A 19,540-nucleotide genomic window follows, 5' to 3' on the forward strand; every position below is an offset into this window, starting at 1 on the left:
TTTATTAATGAGGACTCTGGGATCTGTCTCCCATCTTGTTTTTCAATAACCTTTTAACTCTGAAAGTAATTTCACTCTATGACACTGGACATAGGCTGTGATTGAGATGGGACCATCGAAGTGTCAGCTTGTAACAAGGCTCACCTGCAGGGGAAGGGGCAAAAGATCAAGGAATAAGGGCAAGGGGCCAGGGGCAAGGCTGGGGGCCAAGCATGCAGTGAGTAAATTCAGTCCCTCCAGGTAGGCTGGGCTAGAAGTGGCAGCTGCTGGCAACAGCTGGTGGTCAGTCAGTCATGTTGGTGTCCCCTCAGATCCCTAGCTGAGTCAACAGAAACTGCCCCCAGAGGACCTGCAGCCAAAGTGTCAGGTGGAGGAGGTGAAGGAGGGGCAAGAGGTATCCTGTTTACAATGGCTTTGGATATATATTCAGAAGTGGGGTTCCTGGACCATGTGGTAGTTTTGGTTTTACTTTTTTGATAAATTTCCATTCTGTTTCCCATGGTGTCTTCACCAATTGTATTCCCACCAACATTGTACAAGAGTTTGCTTTTTTTTTTTTTCATTGAATATTGTTTTATTATGTTTGTGGCATCATTTGCTGAACAAAGTTTTAATTACTAGTCTTTACATTATGGTTTTGTGTTTAAAAAATTCTTTATTATTCAGCCATCAGATAGATATTTATTTTCTTTTTTTATTATATAACTTTATTTATTTATTTATTATTATTATACTTTAAGTTCTAGGGTACATGTGCATAACGTGCAGGTTTGTTACATATGTATACTTGTGCCATGTTGGTGTGCTGCACCCATCAACTCGTCAGCACCCATCAACTCGTCATTTACATCAGGTATAACTCCCAATGCAATCCCTCCCCCCTCTCCCCTCCCCATGATAGGCCCCGGTGTGTGATGTCCCCCTTCCCGAGTCCAAGTGATCTCATTGTTCAGTTCCCACCTATGAGTGAGACATGCGGTGTTTGGTTTTCTGTTCTTGTGATAGTTTTCACATCTTTGCCAACATTTTTTATCTTTTATTTTTGGATAAAGGCCATCCTAAGAGATGTGAGGTAACATCTCATTGTGATTTTGATTTTCATTTCTCTGAAGATTAGGGTTGTTGAATATCTTTTCATGTATCTCTTGGCTATTGGTATATCTTATTTGGAGCAATGTATCTTCATTTCCTTTGCCCACTTTTTAATAGAATATTTTTGTGTGTATGTGTGCTTGACTTGGAAGTTTCTCTTTTATTTTGGATATTAACTCTTTATCAGATAATATATTGTTTACAAATAACTTTTCTCATTTGTAGATTGCCTTTTCATTTTGTTGGTTGCTTGTTTTGCAGAAGTTTTTTAGACTGACATATTCCTACTTGTCTATTTTTGTTTTTGTTGTGCGTGCTTTTGATGCATTATTCAAGACATCATTGCCAAGACCAATGCCCAGAAGTTTTTTCTCTATCTTGTTTCTAGGAGTTTTACAGTTCCAAGCCTTACATTTAAGTTTTTTATTACTTTTGAATTTATTTTTGTATGTGGTGTGGGATAATGGTCCAAGTTCATTCTTTTGCATATGGATATCCAGTTGTTTCAACATCTTTTATTGAAGAGACTATCATTTCTCCATTGTGTATTCTTGGCATCAGTTGATCATGTTTTTGTGGGTTTATTTCTGGGTTCTCTAGTTTGTTCCATTCATCTGTGTTTTTATTTTTACATTAGCATTATACTGTTTGGATTATTGTACCTTTATAACATATATTAAAATCCAGAGGTATGATGCTTCCAGCTTTATTCTTGCTCAAAATTGCTTCGGTTATATGCAGCCAAAATATTTTGTGGTCTTTTGTGGTTCCATATAAATTTTAATTCTTTTCTATTTATGAAAAAAACATTATTGGAATTTTTGATAGGATTGCATTAAGTTTGTAGACTACTTTGACTAGTACTGTCATCTTAATATTAAGTCTTACAATGCATGAATATACAATATCTTTTCATTTGTTTAAGTCTTTTTACATTTCTTTTGACAATGTTTTATAGTTTCCATTGTACATTTCTTTTGCCTTCCTGGTTAAGTTAACTTCTAACTATTTTATTCTACTTGATGTTATTGTGAATAAAATATATTTTTAAAAATTTTCTTTCAGAATCTTTCGTTGCTAGTGTATAGAAATGTAATTGAATTTTTTTGTTGATATTGTAGCCTGCCTGTTTATTGAATTGCCCTACTAGTTCTAACAGGTTTTTCTTTTTAAAATCTTTGTTTTCTACATAAAAAACATATCATCTGAGGAGGCAGAGTAAGATAGCAGAGTAGAAGGCTCCCCTAATTGTCCCCCAATGCAAAGACATGAATTCAACAACTATCTACACAAAACAAGACCTTCATAAGAGCAAAAAAATTAGATACTTGCAGTAACTGGATTTAACTTTATATTGCTGAAAGAGGCTCTGAAGACGTAGAAAAAGCAGACCTGCATCACCAACACCACCCCTCTCCCATCCTCCAGCAGTGGTGATGTGGCACAGAGAAAGAATCTGAGCTGTTGGAAGAGGGAGAGTGCAGCAATTCTTAGACATTGCATTGAACTCGGTGCTGCTCTGTTATAGCAGAAAGCAAAAACAGAACTAATTCAGCTGACACCTGCTCAATGAAGAGAGCATTTAAAACATCTCTAGTGGTTGGAGCTTGAGTTTCCACAAGCCTCACCACTGCAGGGTAAAGTAGTCTGGGTCCCTAAATAAATGTAAAAAGCAGTCTAGGCCACAAGGAATATAAATCCTAGGTGTGTACTAGGGTTGAACTGAGCGCAGAGCCAGGAAACTTGAGGGGAATGCAGCCTACTGAGACACCAGCCAAGACAGCTAGGGAATGCTGATGCTACATCTCTTCTAAACCTAGCATGCAAAACTCATGACTCCAAAAGAGAACCCTTCATTCTGCTTGATGGGCGAAGAAGAATGAGTGGGGAAGATTTTGCCTTGTATATAAGATACCAGCTCAGCCACAACAGGGTAGGGCAAGAGTCAGAGTCATGAGAACCCCATACAAAGTCCTAGCTCCTGGATAGCATTTCTAGACACACTGTAGGCCAGAAGAAAACGTGTTGCCTTAAAAGGAAGGACCAAATTCTGGCAGGACTAATCACTGGCTAACTAAAGAGCTCTTGGGCCTTGAATAACCAGCAGTGATATGCAAAGGGTAACTCATGGGACTTGGGTAAGACCCTTAAACTTGTTGGTATTAGGTAAAATTCAGCACATTCCCACCTGTGATGGTGATGGGAAGAGGGCCCCTCTGTTCGAGAAAAGTAGAGGGAAAAGTGAAAGAGTCTTTGTCTTGCAACTTATGTACCAACTTGGCCACCGGGTATAGAGCACCAAACAGCATCTTGGGGTCCACAATGCCAGTCCTTGGATCTTGGATGGCATTTTTGAACCTGCCCTGGATCAGAGGGGAGCCCAGTGCTTTGAAGAGTGAGTTCTAGGCCAGGCAGCATTCACCACACACTGACTGAAGTGCCCTTAGGACTTAAGTGAACATTAGCAATAGTCTGGCAGTAATCCCTGTGGGCCTGTAGTGGTGGCCACAGAGTGAGGCTCCACTGACTCTAGAAAAAGAAAGGAAGAGTGAGAAGGACTGTACTTTGTGGATCGAGTCCCAGCTCAGCCACAGTAAGCCAGAGAGCCTTCTAAACATTTTGACTCTTGTCGCTGACTCCTAAATGACACTGCTGGGCCAACTCAGGGACTAGCCTAAAGAGGACACCCTGAAGGAAAAGACACAAGTCTGGCTGGCTTTATAACCTGCTGATTGCAGAGCCACAGGGCTTTGAGTGAACATGGGGAAGAGTTAAAACAGGCCTTGAGTGAGACCCAGTGGTGTGCTGGCATCAAGTCTGACCCAGCATAATCCTAGTAGTTGTGGCCACAGGACAGAGAGACAGAGATTCCATTTGTTTGGGGAAATTAAGGGAAGATAACATAAGTCTTTGTTTGGTAATCCAGAGAATTCTCCTAGACCTTGTCTAAGACCATCAAGACCCACAGTGTCACTGAACTTAGGGTGCACCCTAATGCAGATACAGCTTAGATCGTAACATTTAAGTTTTTTTCAGATATCTGGAAGGCCTTCAACAAAAGGACAGGCACAAAAAAGCTCAGAGTGTGAACACTAAAATAAACACCTAACTCTTCAATGACCTGTGCAGACAAATGTCTACAAGTATCAAGACCATTGAGAAAAACATGGCAGCACCAAATGAAATAAATACAGTACCAGGGACCAATTCTAGAGAAACAGCGATATGTGACCTTTTAGACAGAGAATATGAAATAGTTGTGTTGAGGAAGCTCAAAGAAATTTAAGATAACACAGAGAAGAAATTCAGAATTCTATCAGATAAATTTAACAAAGTGATCAAAATAATTAATAAGAATTAGACAGAAATTCTGGGAGTGAAAATGCAATTGCTACACTGAAGAATGCATTAGAGTCCTTTAATAGCTCAATGGATGAAGGAGAAGAAAGAGCTAATGAGCCTGAAGAAGGCTATTGGAAAATACACAGCCAGAGGAGACAAAAGAAAAAGGAATTTTAAAAATGAACCATGCCTATAGAATCTAGAAAATAGCCTCAGGATAGCAAATCTAAGAGTTACTTGCCTTAAAAAGGAGATAGAGAAAGAGATAGGGATAGAAAGCGTATTCCAAGTAATAATATCAGAGAACTTTAAAGGCTAGGGAAAGGTATCAATATCCAAGTTCAGGAAGGTTATAGAACACCAAGCAGATTTAAGCCAAAGAAGACTACCTCAAGGCATTTAATAATCAAACTCCCAAAAGTCAAGGATAAAGAAAGGATACCAAAAGCAGCAAAAGAAAACAAGCCAATAACATACAATGGAGCTCCAATACATTTGATAGCAGACTTTTCAATGGAAACTTTACAGGCAAGGAGAAAATGGCATGGTATATTTGAAGTGCCAAAAACAAAGCAAAACAAAACAAAAAAACACCCTCTTACCCTAGAATAGTATAGTTAGCAAAAATATCCTTCAAACATGAAAGAGAAATAAGGACTTCTCCAGACAAACAAAAGCTGAGGAATTTTATCAACACCAGACCCATTCTATAAAAAATGCTAAAAGAAGTACTTCAATGAGAAAAAAAGGACATGAATAAACAGTAAGAAATAATCTGATTGTACAAAACTCACAGATAATAGCGAGTGCACAGAAACACAAATAATATTATAACACCATAACTGTGGTGTCTAAACAACTCTTAAGTAGAAAGACTAAATGATAAATGAATAAAAATAATAAATACAACTTTTCACAACATAGACAGTACAATAACATATAAAAAATTAAAAAGCTAGGAAATGAAATAAAAAGGTAAAATGTTTATGTTTTTGTTTTGCTTGTTTGTTGGTTTCCTTATACCAACATGTTATTATCAGCTTAAAATAATGGAAAACAAAATAATATTTGCAAGCCTCATGGTAATATCATATATAAAATAAAATTAAAACACAAAAAATTAAGTCATATTACTAGAAGAAATTACTTTTAATAAAGAAAGAAAGGAAGAAAAGAAGGAAGAGAAGACCAAAAAACAACCAGAAAACAAATAGCAAAATAGTAGGAGTAAGTCTTTACTTACCAGTAATAACATTGACTATAAATTGACTAAATTTTTAAAGCAAAAGACAAAGGGTAGCTGATTGGATAAAAAAGCAAGACCCAGTGATCTATTGTCAACAAAAACACCCTATACCTATAAAGACACACATAGACTGAAAATAAAGGGATAGAAAATGATCTTCTATGTCAATGGAAAACAAAAAAGGGGAGGAGTAGTTACATGAGAGAAAAAAAAATTAAGACAGAAACTGTAAGAAGAGACAAAGTAGTCACCACATAATGATAAATGCATCAATTTAGCAAGAGGACATAACAATTTTAAATATATATGCACCCAACACTCGAGCAACCAGATATATGAAGCAAATATTAGAGATAAAGAGAAGATAGACTCTAATACAATAATAGCCAAAGAGTTTAACAACCAATTTCAGCATCGAACAGATATTTCAGATGAAAGTCATCAAAGAAACATCAAACAATATGCACTTTAGACCAAAGTGATCTGATAGATATTTGCAGAAAGTTTCATTCAATGGCTGCAGAATACACATTTTTTTCCACAGCATGTGGATTATTCTGAAAGATAGATCATATATTAGGTTACAAAATGAGACTTAGAACATTGAAAAATTTGAAATAATATCAAACATCTTCTCTGACCACAATGAAAACTAGAAATCAATAACAGGAGAAATTTTGGAAACTGTACAAACACGTGGAAATGAAACAATATGCTTCTGAATGACCCGTGGGTCAACGAAAAAATTAAGAATAAACTTGAAAATTTTCTTGACACAAATGATAATGGAAACACAACATACCAAAACCTATGAAATACAGCCAAAACAGGATGAAGAGGAAAATGTATATCAATACATGCCTACATCAAAAAGAAGAGAAACTTCAAATAAAAAACGTGATGATGCATCTTAAAGAACTAGAGAAGCAAGCACAAACCAAACCCATCATTAGTAGAAGAAAAGAAATAATAAATATTAGAGCAGAAATAAATATATTTGAAATTAAAAATACAAAAAATCAATGTAACAAAATGTTGGCTTTCTAAAAATTTTAAAAAAATGACAAAACTTTAATGAGACTAAGAAGAGATAAGATTCAAATAAATAAAATCAGAGATAAAAATGGAGACATTATATCTGATACTGTAGAAATTCAGAGGATCTTTAATGACTATGATGTGCAAATATATACCAATAAGTTGAAAAATCTAGAAGAAATGTACAAATTCCTACACACATGCAACTTATCAAGATTGAACAATAGAGAAATCTAAAACCTGAACAGACAAAAAATGTGCAACTAGATTTAGCATGTTGTGTAAAGCCCACCTGCAAAGAAGAGCTTGGGACCTGATGACTTAACTGCTGAATTCTACCAAACATTTAAAGAACTAATACCAATCTTACTCAAACTATTCTGAGAAATAGAGAAGGGAGGAATACTTTCAAACTCATTCTCTAAGGCAAGTATTACCCTGATACCAAGGCCAGACAATAACACATCCAGGAAACAAAACTACAGGCCAGCCAATATTTCTGATAAATATTGATGCAAAAATCCTCAATAAAATATTAGCAAACCAAATTCAACAACACTTTAAAAAGTTCATTCATCATTACCAAATGGGATTTATTCCAGGAATGCAAGGATTTTTCCACATATGTGAATCAATAAATGTGATACATTATATAAACAGAATGAAGGACAAAAATCCTGTGATTATTTCAATAGATGTCGAGAAAGCATTTAATAAAATTCAATATCCCTTCTTGATAAAAACTCTGAAAAACTGGGCATAGAAGGAACATACCTCAACATAATAAAAGCCACATGCGCAAATCCATAGTTAGTATCATAATGAATGCAGAAAAACTGAAATCCAAATTGAAAAGGAAGAAGTCAAATTATCTTTGTTTGTAGATGATGCAACCTTATATTCAAAGAAATCTAAATACTCCACCAAGAAACTCTTAGAATGAATGAACACGTTCAGTAAAGTTGCAAGATGCAAAATAATACAAAAATCAGTAGCACTTGTATATACCAACATTAAAAAATCTGAAAAAGAAATCAAGAAAGCAATCCCATTAGCAATAGTTACAAAAAAATAAAGTATACAGGAATCAACTTACCCAAAGAAGTAAGAGATCTCTGGAACAAAATCTATAAAGCACAGATGAAAGAAATCGAAGAGGACACTAAAAAGTGGAAAGATATTTTATGCTCATGGATTGGAAGAATCAATATTTTAAAATGTTCATACAACCCAAAGCATTAAATCTACAGACTTAATGCAATACCTGTCAAAATACTTATGACATTTTTCACAAAAATAGACAAAGCAATCCTAAAATTCATATCAAACCACAAAGACCCAGAATAGCCAAAGCTATACTAAGCAAAAAGTATGAAACTTGAGGAATTGCATTATCTTACTTCAGATTATACTAAAGCAGTTTAGTAATCATAATGGCATGGTACTTGATATGGTTTGGCTGTGTCCCATGAAAATCACATCTTGAATTGTAACTCCCACAATTCCCACATGTTTGGGAGGGACCCGGTGGGAGGTCATTGAATCATGGGGTATGGTTCTTTCCCCTGCTATTCTCATGATAGTCAATAAGTCTCATGAGATGTGATGGTTTTATAAAGGAAAGTTTCCCTGCACAAGTTCTCTCCTCTTGTTTCCTGCCATGTGAGACATGCCTTTCACCTTGTGCCATGATTGTGAGGCCTACCCAGCCATGTGAAACTATGAGTCCATTAAACCTCTTTCTTTGTAAATTGCCCAGTCTTAGGTATGTCTGTGTCAGCAGTGTGAAAATGGACTAATACAGTAAATTCATACCAGGAGTGAGGCACTGCTGAAAAGATACCTGAAAATGTGGAAGCGACTTTGATACTGGGTAATGGAGAGGCTAGAACAATTTGGAGGGCTCAGAAGAAGAAAAGAAAATGTGGAAAAGTTTGGAACTCCCTAGAGACTTGTCAATGGCTTTGACCAAAATGCTGATAATGATATGGACAATGAAATCCAGGCTAAGGTGTTCTCAGATGGAGATGAGAAACTTGTGGGAACTGAAGCAAAGGTGACTGTTATGTTTTAACAAAGAGACTGGCAGCATTTTCCTTCTGTCCTAGAGATTTGTGAAACTTTGAACTTGAGAGAGATGATTTAGGGTATCTGGCAGAATAAATTTCTAAGCAGCAAAGCAATGAAGAGGTGACCTGGGTACTATTAAAGGCATTCAGTTTTAAAAGGGAAACAGAGCATAATAGTTCGGAAAATTTGCAGCCTGACAATGTGATAGAAAAGAAAATCCCATTTTCTGAGGTGAAATTCAAGCCAGCTGTAGAAATTTGCATAAATAATGAGAAGCCAAATGCTAATCACCAAGACAATGGGGAAAATGTCTCCAGCTCATGCCAGAGACCTTTGCAGCATCCCCTCCCATTACAGACCTGGAGGCCTACAAGAAAAAAAATGGTTTTGTCTGCCAGACCAAGAGTTGCTCTGCTGTTTGAACCCTAGGGCCTTTGTGTCCTGCACCCCAGCTGCTCCAGTCATGACTAAAAGGGGCCAACCTACATCTCAGGCCATGGATTCAGAAGGTGCAAGTCCCAAGCCTTCAACTTTCACATAGTGTTGAGACTCATGGGTGCACAGAAGTCAACAACTGAAGTTTGGAAACCTCTGCCTAGATTTCAGAGGATTATGGACATGCCTGGATGTTCAGGTAGAAGTTTGCTGTAGGGGTGGAGTGCTCATGTAGAACCTCTGCTAGGGCAGTGCAGAAGGGAAATGTGGTATGGGCACTCCCACACAGAGTCCCCACCGGGGCATTGCTAAGTGGATCTGTGATAAGAGGGCCACCATTCTCCATACCCCAGAATGGTAGATCCACCAACAGCTTGCACTGTGTGCCCTGAAAAGCCACAGACACTCAACATCAGCCTGTGAAAGCCACTGGGAGGGAGGTTGTACCCTGCAAAGCCACAGAGGCAGGACTGCCTAAGACCATGGGAACCCACCTCTTGCATCTGGATGTGAGAGATGGAGTCAAAGGAGATCACTTTGGAGCTTTAAGATTTGACTGCCCCACTGGATTTTGGACTTGCATGGGGCCGTTAGGCCCTTTGTTTCGGCCAATTTCTCATTGGAATTTCCATTTGAAATGGGTGTATTTATCCAATGCCTCTACCCTCATTGTATCTAGGAAGTAACTAACTTTCTTTTGATTTTATTGGCACATAGGCAGAAGGGACTTGCCTTATCTCAGATGAGACTTTGGGCTGTGGACTTTTGAGTTAACGCTAAAATGAGTTAAGACTTTGGGGGACTGCTGGGAAGGCATGATTTGTTTTGAATTTTGAGGACATGAGATTTTGGAAAGGCCATGGGCAGAGTGATATGATTTGGCTGTATCCCCAAACAAATCTCATCACAAATTGTAGCTTCCACAGTTTCCAAATGTTTGGGAGAGATCCCAATTGAATCATGGGGGTGAATCTTTCCCAAGCTATTCTTGTGATAGTGAATAAGTCTCATGAGATGTCATGGTTTTATAAAGGGAAGTTTCTCTGTACAAATTCTCTTCTCTTGTCTGCTGCCATGTGAGACATGACTTCCACTTTCCATGATGATTGTGAGGCCTACCTAGTCACGTGGAACTATGAGTCCATTAAACCTCTTTATTTTTGTAAATTGCCCAGTCTCAGGTATGTCTTTATCAGCATGAAAATGGACTAATACAGTACTGGCATAAAAAGAAACACACAAACCAGTGCACCAAAATAGAGAATCCAGAAGTCAATCCATACATCTACAGTGAACACATTTTTGACAAAGATTCCACGAACACACATTGGGGAAAGAACAGTTTCCTCAATAAGTGGTGCTGGGAAAACTAGATATTTATACGTGGAATAATAAAACTAGACTCCTGTGTTTTGCTATATACAAAAATCAAATATAAAACTTCCAACTTTGAAACAACTACAAGAAAACTTTGGGGAAACTCTCCAGGACATTGATCTGGGTGACAATTTATTGAGTAATACTCTATAAGCACAGGCAACCAAAGCAAAAATAGACAAATGGAATTACATCAAGTTAAATGGACATCAAGTTAAATTATATCAAGTTAAATGGACACAGCAAAGGAAAAAATCAACAAAGTGAAGGGGCAATCCACAGAATGGGAGAAAATATTTGCAAACTACCCATCTGACAAGGGATTAATAAGCAGAATATAGAAAGAGCTCAACAACTCTATAGGAAAATCATCTGATTAAAAATGGGCAAAATATTTGCATAGACACTTCTTGAAGAAAGACAAACAAATGAAAAACAGGCATATAAGAAGGTGTTCAACTTCATTGATCATCAGAGAAATGTAAATCAAAACTACAATGAGATCTCATCTCACCCCAGTTAAAATGGCTTTTATCCAAAAGACAGGGAATAACAAATGCTAGTGAGGATGTGGAGAAAAGGAAACCTGTATACACTACCTTATTTACCTGTTGCTAGGAATGTAAGTTAGCATAACCACTATGAAAAACAGTTTGGACATTCCTCAAGTACTAAAAATAAAACTAGGATATAATCTAGAACTCCCACTCCTAAGTATATATCCTGAAATAAGAAAATCAACATTTCAAAGAGATATCTGCACTCTCATGTTTATTGCAGCATTATTCACAATAGCCAAGGTTTGAAAACAACTTAAGTGTCTGTCAACAGGTGAATGGATAAAGAAAATATCACACTTATACAAAATGGAGCACTATTAAGTCATAAAAAGAATGATGTCCCAGCCGCTCAAAGAATATTGGTGGAGAAATTATTCACTTGGATAAAGTGATTTTAAGCCTTTTATAGAAAGTCTTACAAAGGGCCAAGTGGTGGTAATCTTTATATTTTGCATTGCCTCTGAGCTGATGAGGCTGGTAAGCATGGATTACTAATAATATTAACCACCAATAATACTTTTACAGTCTTGTGCTGGTTAATGTGCAAATCCCTTTACATATATTGACTTATTAAATTATCACACATCTATATGAGGTTGATCCTATTACCCCCTTTTTATAGCTGAGAAACTTAAGCTTTGAGTTTAAGCAATTTACCTGAGGTTCCATAGTGAGTAAGTTGTAAAGTAGGGAAACCAGCCTGGGCAGGTTGAGTACAGAGGGCACACTCTTAGTTGCTGTGCTGGGTAATAAAAATGGTGATTTAAAAATCCCTTAATTTTATAGTTCTTTACAGAGCCCTTCCATAGGTACTATAATCACATCCTAATGACCTTGGTGATCAGGGTGACGGTGGCAAGTACTCTAATTCCTGGATGTCTAACACCTGTGGGTTTCTCCTGCGGCTCACTTACAGTCAAGCCAGAGTTACCATTACTTATGTGGGTATCTGCTCTAACTGTAGGCCTTTCATACTCTGGAATATCTCATTTATTGTGTAAATAATAAACATTTCTTACGTATAATCCCATTATGTCTACAATCCTGTGTTTGTTTCCCATGGTAATCTCTTAATACTTACTGAATTGGATTTCTTTTATAGATGATGGTACTGAATGCTAGAGTTAATGAGAGCCAGCAATATTAATTTTCCATGTAAATTATGGGGCTTTGTTTTTTTTTAATCCCTTCTTGTATAGGGATTGACCTTATCAACTGCCTATGTACTTATCAAAAGGCTCCAAATTGAGCTGATGAGAGAAGCAAGATCAGGGATTGATAAAATTCAGATAACTTTAAAACTGAGTTTTTTTTAATAGATACAATTTCCTTCCTGGTGAGAGTAGTGGTGTTTTCTTTATTGTCATTTCTTACTGGCCAAGTCCTATCACACATTGTTACGGAAGTACATGATTTCAATTTTCTCTTTAGCCTTAAGGTGTATGTTGCTGGAAGAGTTACAGCAACATACAAGATGCTAATGTAAGTAGGAAAATGGTTAAAAGTAAACAGAAGAAATAAGGAGCAGAACAAATGGGTGAATGGAAAACTGGCAACGTCTGCATCCACTCTCCTCTAGTAATAAAGAGGCTTACCGTGTACTTCCTTCATGCATAAAGAGGTATCTGTGGCACTCTGGATGAGTGCCCAGAACCAACAGCCATTTAAGAGACTGGCTGTCTTCCTGCAGAGTAGCCTGGATAAATCCTCATGATGTCAGGAGCGGTGGCCATTGTTACTCTTTCCCATGGGATGGAACAATGAGAGGCTCAGTAGGCAGAGCATGAACTGAACTTGCTTGGTGGAGAAATGATACCTGTGTCCAACTACCGGCAGTGCAACTTACTGTGTGAATTTGGCAGTGTAACTTACTGTGTGAATTATGCAACCTCTCACATGTCAATCTCCTCATCTTTAAAATGTGCCTAAAATAAATGTGATCCAGAGCTGTTGTGAGAAAAAAAAAAAAAAAAAAAAGAATGATGTCCCATCATTTGCAACAACATGGACAGTACTGGGATGCATTATGCTAAGTAAAATTAACCAGGAACAGAAAGACAAATACATGTTTTCACCTATCTGTAGGAGCTAATAATCAAATAAATTTAACTCATGGAGATAGAAAATAAAGGTATGGTTACCAGAGGCTGGGAAGGGTGGTGGGAGGGCAGGGATAGGTGGTAATAGTTAATGGCCACAAAATAAAATAGTAAGAAAGAATAAATAAGACATAGTATTTTATAGCACAACAGGATGATTTTAGTCAGCAATAATTTAATTGTCCTTTTTAAAATAACTAAAATAGTATAATTGGTTTGTTTGTAACACAGGATAAATATTTGAGGTTTTAGATGCTCAACTTTACATGATGTGATTATTACACATTGTATTCCTGTACCAAAATATCTCATGTACCTCATAAATATACACATCAACCACAGCTTTGGCTGATGAGAGTGGTATTTGCTTCTCTCTCATGCTCTAATCCTCACAGGGTTCTCTTACCCAACTCAACTGTGACAGCCAATTGGGATACTCATGGCCAACTGCATTTAGTCTGTAACACAGACCCAGGCCAACAGAGACACTGCCCGGCTTAATACCAAGCCTCTCTGGCAACTGTCTTCCTGCTCAGGTCCCAAGGGGGGAAACCCAGTTCCTTTGCCAGTGTCTGGAGTTCACACTATATTTATTTCTCAGTTCTGATTGTGGAATCTATCCCCTTCACTACTCAAGCCCTAATTCTCTAATCCCAAGCCCAAGTCTCAAATGCCAAAGACTAGTGCCATCACTAGATTCCTGGACCATGAACAGCTTGTTACGAGCTGGGGTCAAGAATGACATCTTTCAGTAGTTGGCCTTGGTCTGAAGAAGTGTGTGGAACACTACATGGAGCAGTTTATTCTCACAATCTCCTGGCCACTCTCTAAGCTGGTTTAGAAATTATAAGGGTCAGTGTACTCTCCTGTGGCCTGAATTGTACAATTCCCAAGTGGGAAAGTGAACTACAGAAAATAACTCAGTTACCTTCTCCATATCTTAAATTTACTCATAGTTTTCAGCCAGTCCTAGCCACAGGTGCTGCCCATTTTCCTTCTTCACCCAAAATTTGGGCTTTCCTTTTACTTGTATGTTGAACTCTCACATTCCTTTTTGGATAATATATTCAAAGTGTAATTGTCTACATATTCTTTTGGTTCTTATAAGTGGATGAGATATGCTGGAAATGTTTCCAGTCAGTAATATTGGAAGAAAAAATGGAATTTTAAATTTCAGTTGCAAAAATTTCTAATTCTAGAATATTTTCGATTAATTTAAAGTAGTATCTATATATTTATTTTAATATTTTATATTTTGTAAGACATATTCATCTTATTTTCTTTTAATTATTTAAACATAATTTTCTTCAGTTTTTTGAACATATTTATATGGCTGATTTTAAATATTTGACTATGTTCAATATCTGGATTCCATTAGGAATGTTTGCTGTTGACTGAATATTTTACTGTATATGTGACATACTTTTCTTTTATATGCATGTCTCTTAATTTTTTGTTGAAAACTGGACATTGAGATCATATATTTTAACAACTTTGGTATTGGATCCATTCTACCAGAGGATTTATTGTTGTTGTTTTATTTTTATTCTTGTTGTTTTCTTGATGCTACTTATTTGTTTAGTGATTTTCCTGAACTAATTCTGTGGATCCTGTATTTCTGCAGAGCATAGCCGCTGAGTTCCCTGTTAGCTATTTTTAAATAACTAGTTTAAACAATGGATTTATAGGTATCATCCCTATTTTAGTGTAATTTAGTGGTCAATTAGTCTAATATTAGTTATTGACTAATAATTAGTCAATAAGAATTTCCTTGGGATGATATATTTCCCACTCTTTACCAAAGTTATCTTTATTTGAAGGGATGTCTTCAAATTTCAGGCAGTTTACATGTTATTCTGAGCTTTCACTTCCTATTTATGCAGGGCTTCAAGGTCAATCAAGATAAATTACTTGAGCCCTCTCCTTTTACAGGTTTTTTTGTAGGCATACACTCATCTCTGTGCATGCGTGCAGGTTTTCAAATCTTCAAGATTATGTCGGAGCTTTTTGAAGTTCTCTATGGTAGTTTAACTCTTTAGGTCTTTCGCGAAAACTTTCCTCCAAACTATTCTTTGCCTTGTAAATAAAAACGTATCTGAGACAGGTCTCAATTAATTTAGAGGTCTATTTTGCCAAGGTTAAGCATCATAACCTGTGACACATCCTCAGGAGATCCTTAGAACACATGTCCAAGGTAGTTGAATTGTAGCTTCATTTTATACATTTTAGGAAGACAGAAGTTACAGGCAAAAGCACAAACTAATTCATGTAAGGTTTACATTGGTTTGGCCTGGAAGGTAAGACATGTCCAAGAGAGAACTTCCAGACTGTAGGTGGATTTAAAGGTTTCCTATTTGACAATTGGTTGAAAGGGCGAATCCCTGCCTGAAGAGTTGAAATCAGGTTGAATTAAGGTAAGAGGGAGTTGTGGAAGCTGAAGTTCTTGTCATATAGATGAAGACTCCAGGTAGCCACCTTCAGAAAGAACAGTTGTATTTCATATAGCTTAAAAGGTGCCAGATTATCTGGAAAGACCTAGTAAGGGAAGGAGATTCTGTACACAATGCAAAATTTCCTGCATAAGAGATAGTTTTGCAGAGCCATTTAAAATATGTCAAAGTAATATATTTTGGGGTAAACTACTTTGATTTCCTTTAGGGCTTGCTATCATCATGTGATGCTATACTAGAGTCAGTTTTAAATTTGTCATCTTACTGTTACAAAGAGTCTGCTCTATCTCTATTTTGATGTTAATGCTGATGAGTTGTGCTTGAACTCCAAAGAGAGGAAAGTATAATGATGCATGTCCAACACCCTCCTTCCTTTTATGGTCTGAACTATATTTTCAGGTTTCTTTGGGTCCCCTTGGCCAAGAAGAGGGTCCACTCAGTCAGTTAGGGGGCTTAGAATTTTACTTTTGGTTTACAGCCTCAACTGAAATGACAGCTCTATGGATCAGTGATGTTGCCAGCTGATTGCTATTGTTTTTGATAGTACCTTGTATATAAAACATCTTTTCTGGTGAGAGTAAGTGTGAGTCAGACCAAATAGTGACAATGCCCTGGGAAAAGATATTTTCCAAAGAGCTCCTATTCAGATATAATATTGACTATGCTTTGAGTATGAGTTTTTAATAGAGCCCCAAAGGACAGCAGTCTTCTCTGTTGGCCAGAAGGCTTTCTACTTTTCATTGCTACCATGCCACAGAGATGGGGTGGGGGCAGGGAGGTGGGATGAGTATAGTTCTAAATAAAAGTGCTACAAATTAGGAAATCAAGTTTAGTCTAAAGCTGACCCCTTACTTATTTTAAGTTTGGCTTAAACGTTTCTCTGTACATAATGAACTGTAAAAAGTAGAGGTGTAAACTGACTGTAGCCTACACTTGTGCCAGTCATTGAGTTTTAGCCAATCATACATAGCCAACTGTTTGAACCATGTTCAAATAAGGCAAATGCCGAGCTGCAACTGTTGCCGGACTTTTCCTTAGTTCAGCTAAAGATGGAGTCCTTCTGCATCTCCGGCCATGAAAATTTAGGCTTGCAGACAGTTTGAAGGGGAGTAAAGCAGGGTATTATTGGGTGAAAAGGAAGAAAAGGGAGAAACAGAGACACTTGCTAGGTCAGAGTCCCGCACACAGCTTCCTACTCGGCCTTTTGAATCCTAGTTTTCACACAGGAAGAGGAGGGGCCAGGCTCTTCCTTGCTGCAAAGGGTGCAAACTACCTGAGGCTCCATCTCAGCGTTCAGGCAGGTTGGAGTCTTTCCAGGGATCCCTCTCCCACCTGGCTGTCTTATTCCTCCCTCTAAAAAAGTACATCTAACTGTCCTTAGATTAAGGATAGGGATGAAGACCCATCTAAACTGCTTCCTGCTGTCAGGAGGAACTGTTTCCAGGAAATGACAGTCAGAGCTTCCTCAGAGGCCTATTAAAGGGTTTCCAGCAGAAGGGGCAATAGTCAGAGGTTTTGGATGCATAACCGTTTGGAGTCTGATGGCCTGAAGGCAAGAACAGAGAAACCGGGTTATTAGAAAACATGTATCAAAATAAAACAAGGGGATGGGTAAGGATAGCTAAAAAATTCTAAGACCTTTTACCAGTTTACACAGGGGGAAGGAGGCCAAAAGCCCGACTGGTTTAAAAAAAAAAAAAAAAAAAAAACAAAAAAACAGCAAAAAAAAAAAAAATACTTTACCCTTTTGTGGGTATGTTGGGCTTCTGAGCTTCCTTCCCCTAAGCTCAATCCTAGGCCAACTAGTTGAAGGTTAGGGAAATTAACTCTTTCCACTTTGGAGGCTGCATCTGAGGGGAATGTCCCATAGTACAGAGACACAATTACCTATCAGTGAAGAGAGGACCAAGGAGGAAAAAGGAAAAAGAGCTTTTTAAAAAGTAGTCCCAAGGGTTCAGGATGCATTCAAAATGAGTACAGACCAAAAATGAATGACTACCCATCTAGAAAGAGGGGAGAAGGCATCCCTGGTTTCCTTATCTTCCTATCAGATACCCAGGGTATGTGAGGGAGAGACGGAGGAGCATCCTCTTTTACTCTTACATCCTTGCATCCCCGAGTCCCAAGTGACCTTGGCAAGTGCTGCCATGGGTACCAAAGTGGCTTGCACCCATGAAGCAGGGGGGCCTAGGGGGATGGAATCATCTACTCTTACTCACATACACCTGATCTCCCCTGCTGTCAGTAGCCTTGGAGTTCCCTATACCTCATTTATTCCATAGATATCAATGTGGCCTTTATCCATGAAACAGGAAGCTTGGGCTTGGCTTAATTGGCAGGAATCAGCCACGCTCACCTGTGCTGTGCCTTTTAACTTCTGTTATCATTTGCTTCTGCATCCCTTAGATCCAGTTTTCTTTCCCTAAGCTTTGACCTGAAGCTTGGAATTGAGTCTAGGACAAAAATGTATCTTTTGTTGGGGAGGTGTTGAATGAGCTCCTTATTATAAGCCAAATGCTAAGGTGCAACTGTGGAACTGCATCCTCCTCCAAAAAGGGAGAGCAAAGGAGGTCTTATGACACACCCAGCTAACTGGTGGTTATAGTTATGCATGCTAGAATTTGTGTGCATGGTGCTTGGCTTTGGTTAGCTCCCTTGGTCTGGCTTCCCCAAAAGGGAATCTCTAGGTGATCAGCAACCTATTTATTCCCCAATTATTCCATCACCTGGCAGAATTTGCAGGATAATTGCTCAGAACTAGAATATTGATCCAGATTTCTACGTTACTTATCCCTCTTGTTCTTTCTGAGATGCAGCCAGGGATTGCTGGTTGGTTCACAGGAGCAAGCAGGGTTAGACTAAAATGTACGTGAAAACTTAAACACAACTAGTGAGTTTAGAATTTAATGATGAATGTATAAGTTTTGGAACATAATTTCTGTCTCTCTCCAGTCCTCGTTTTTGTTAAAAAACCAAATCATCATAGGACTGAGTGGTTTGTGAAATAGACTTTAGTTTTATACTAGGCCTGATTATTTGCATAAAGTGCAGCAAGAATAATTATTTCTACATAGGCCTTTTGGATTGGCTTTGATGGAATTCTGTTCTACAAGGAATCTCAGAAAAGAACTTTTAAATCTGAGCCCAACCATGGGATTGTATCCTCAAACACCTGTGAGTTGGGTGATTCTCTCCTCTTAAGGTCCCAAGATAAACTTGGAGCTCCTAAGCCTGCTATAAGGTGGAATTATTTACTGACCACAGGTTAGAAACCCTGTACAGGAACTGTGTAGATGAGGGTATGAGGCCAGTCTCCCATTGGGCTTTTATTGGCTGCAAGTTGAGATTGACTCCTTAAAGGGAAGCACACCCTTCCAGTCAAAGCCTTGGTAAAACAATGACCTTTTCCCATTGTGTCATGTTGCAAAAAATAAAAATAAAAAGTTAAATTCTTATTGCATTGATGCAAACAATTATATTGCCATAAGAATACTCACAAATAGTTTCCAAATTTTACAGAAAACAGGTAGAGAAAAAAAAGTTCCAAATTTTCTTCATAGGAGTATACCTTATGGCCATAAATACTTCAAAATAAGTTTCCTTGACTCTGGAAAACAAAACAAAGATTAGCAATATTCCAAGGAAAAGTCAAAAAGATTTGTTTCAGTTTCTTGAGTTTACTCCTTTCAGTCAACTCTTGTTTTGCTTGATATTTGTGAGCATTTCAGCTCTTCATGAGTCCTGTACATTTTCTTTTATTCCAAAATCACAATCTCCAAAATTATCAGAAGACTTATTGTCTCAAATACAATCAGAAATTGTATTTGAGAG

General features: G+C 37.6%; 1 pseudogene; it reads right to left on the reverse strand.

Annotated features, from left to right (window-relative positions):
• The window catches only part of LOC141409402 (leucine-rich repeat flightless-interacting protein 2-like), a 48,803-nt pseudogene that overhangs the window by 21,119 nt on the left and 8,144 nt on the right, over positions 1-19,540 (reverse strand).

Source organism: Macaca fascicularis, chromosome X (genome assembly GCF_037993035.2).
Source record: "Macaca fascicularis isolate 582-1 chromosome X, T2T-MFA8v1.1".
NCBI classification, from domain to species: Eukaryota; Metazoa; Chordata; class Mammalia; order Primates; family Cercopithecidae; genus Macaca; species Macaca fascicularis.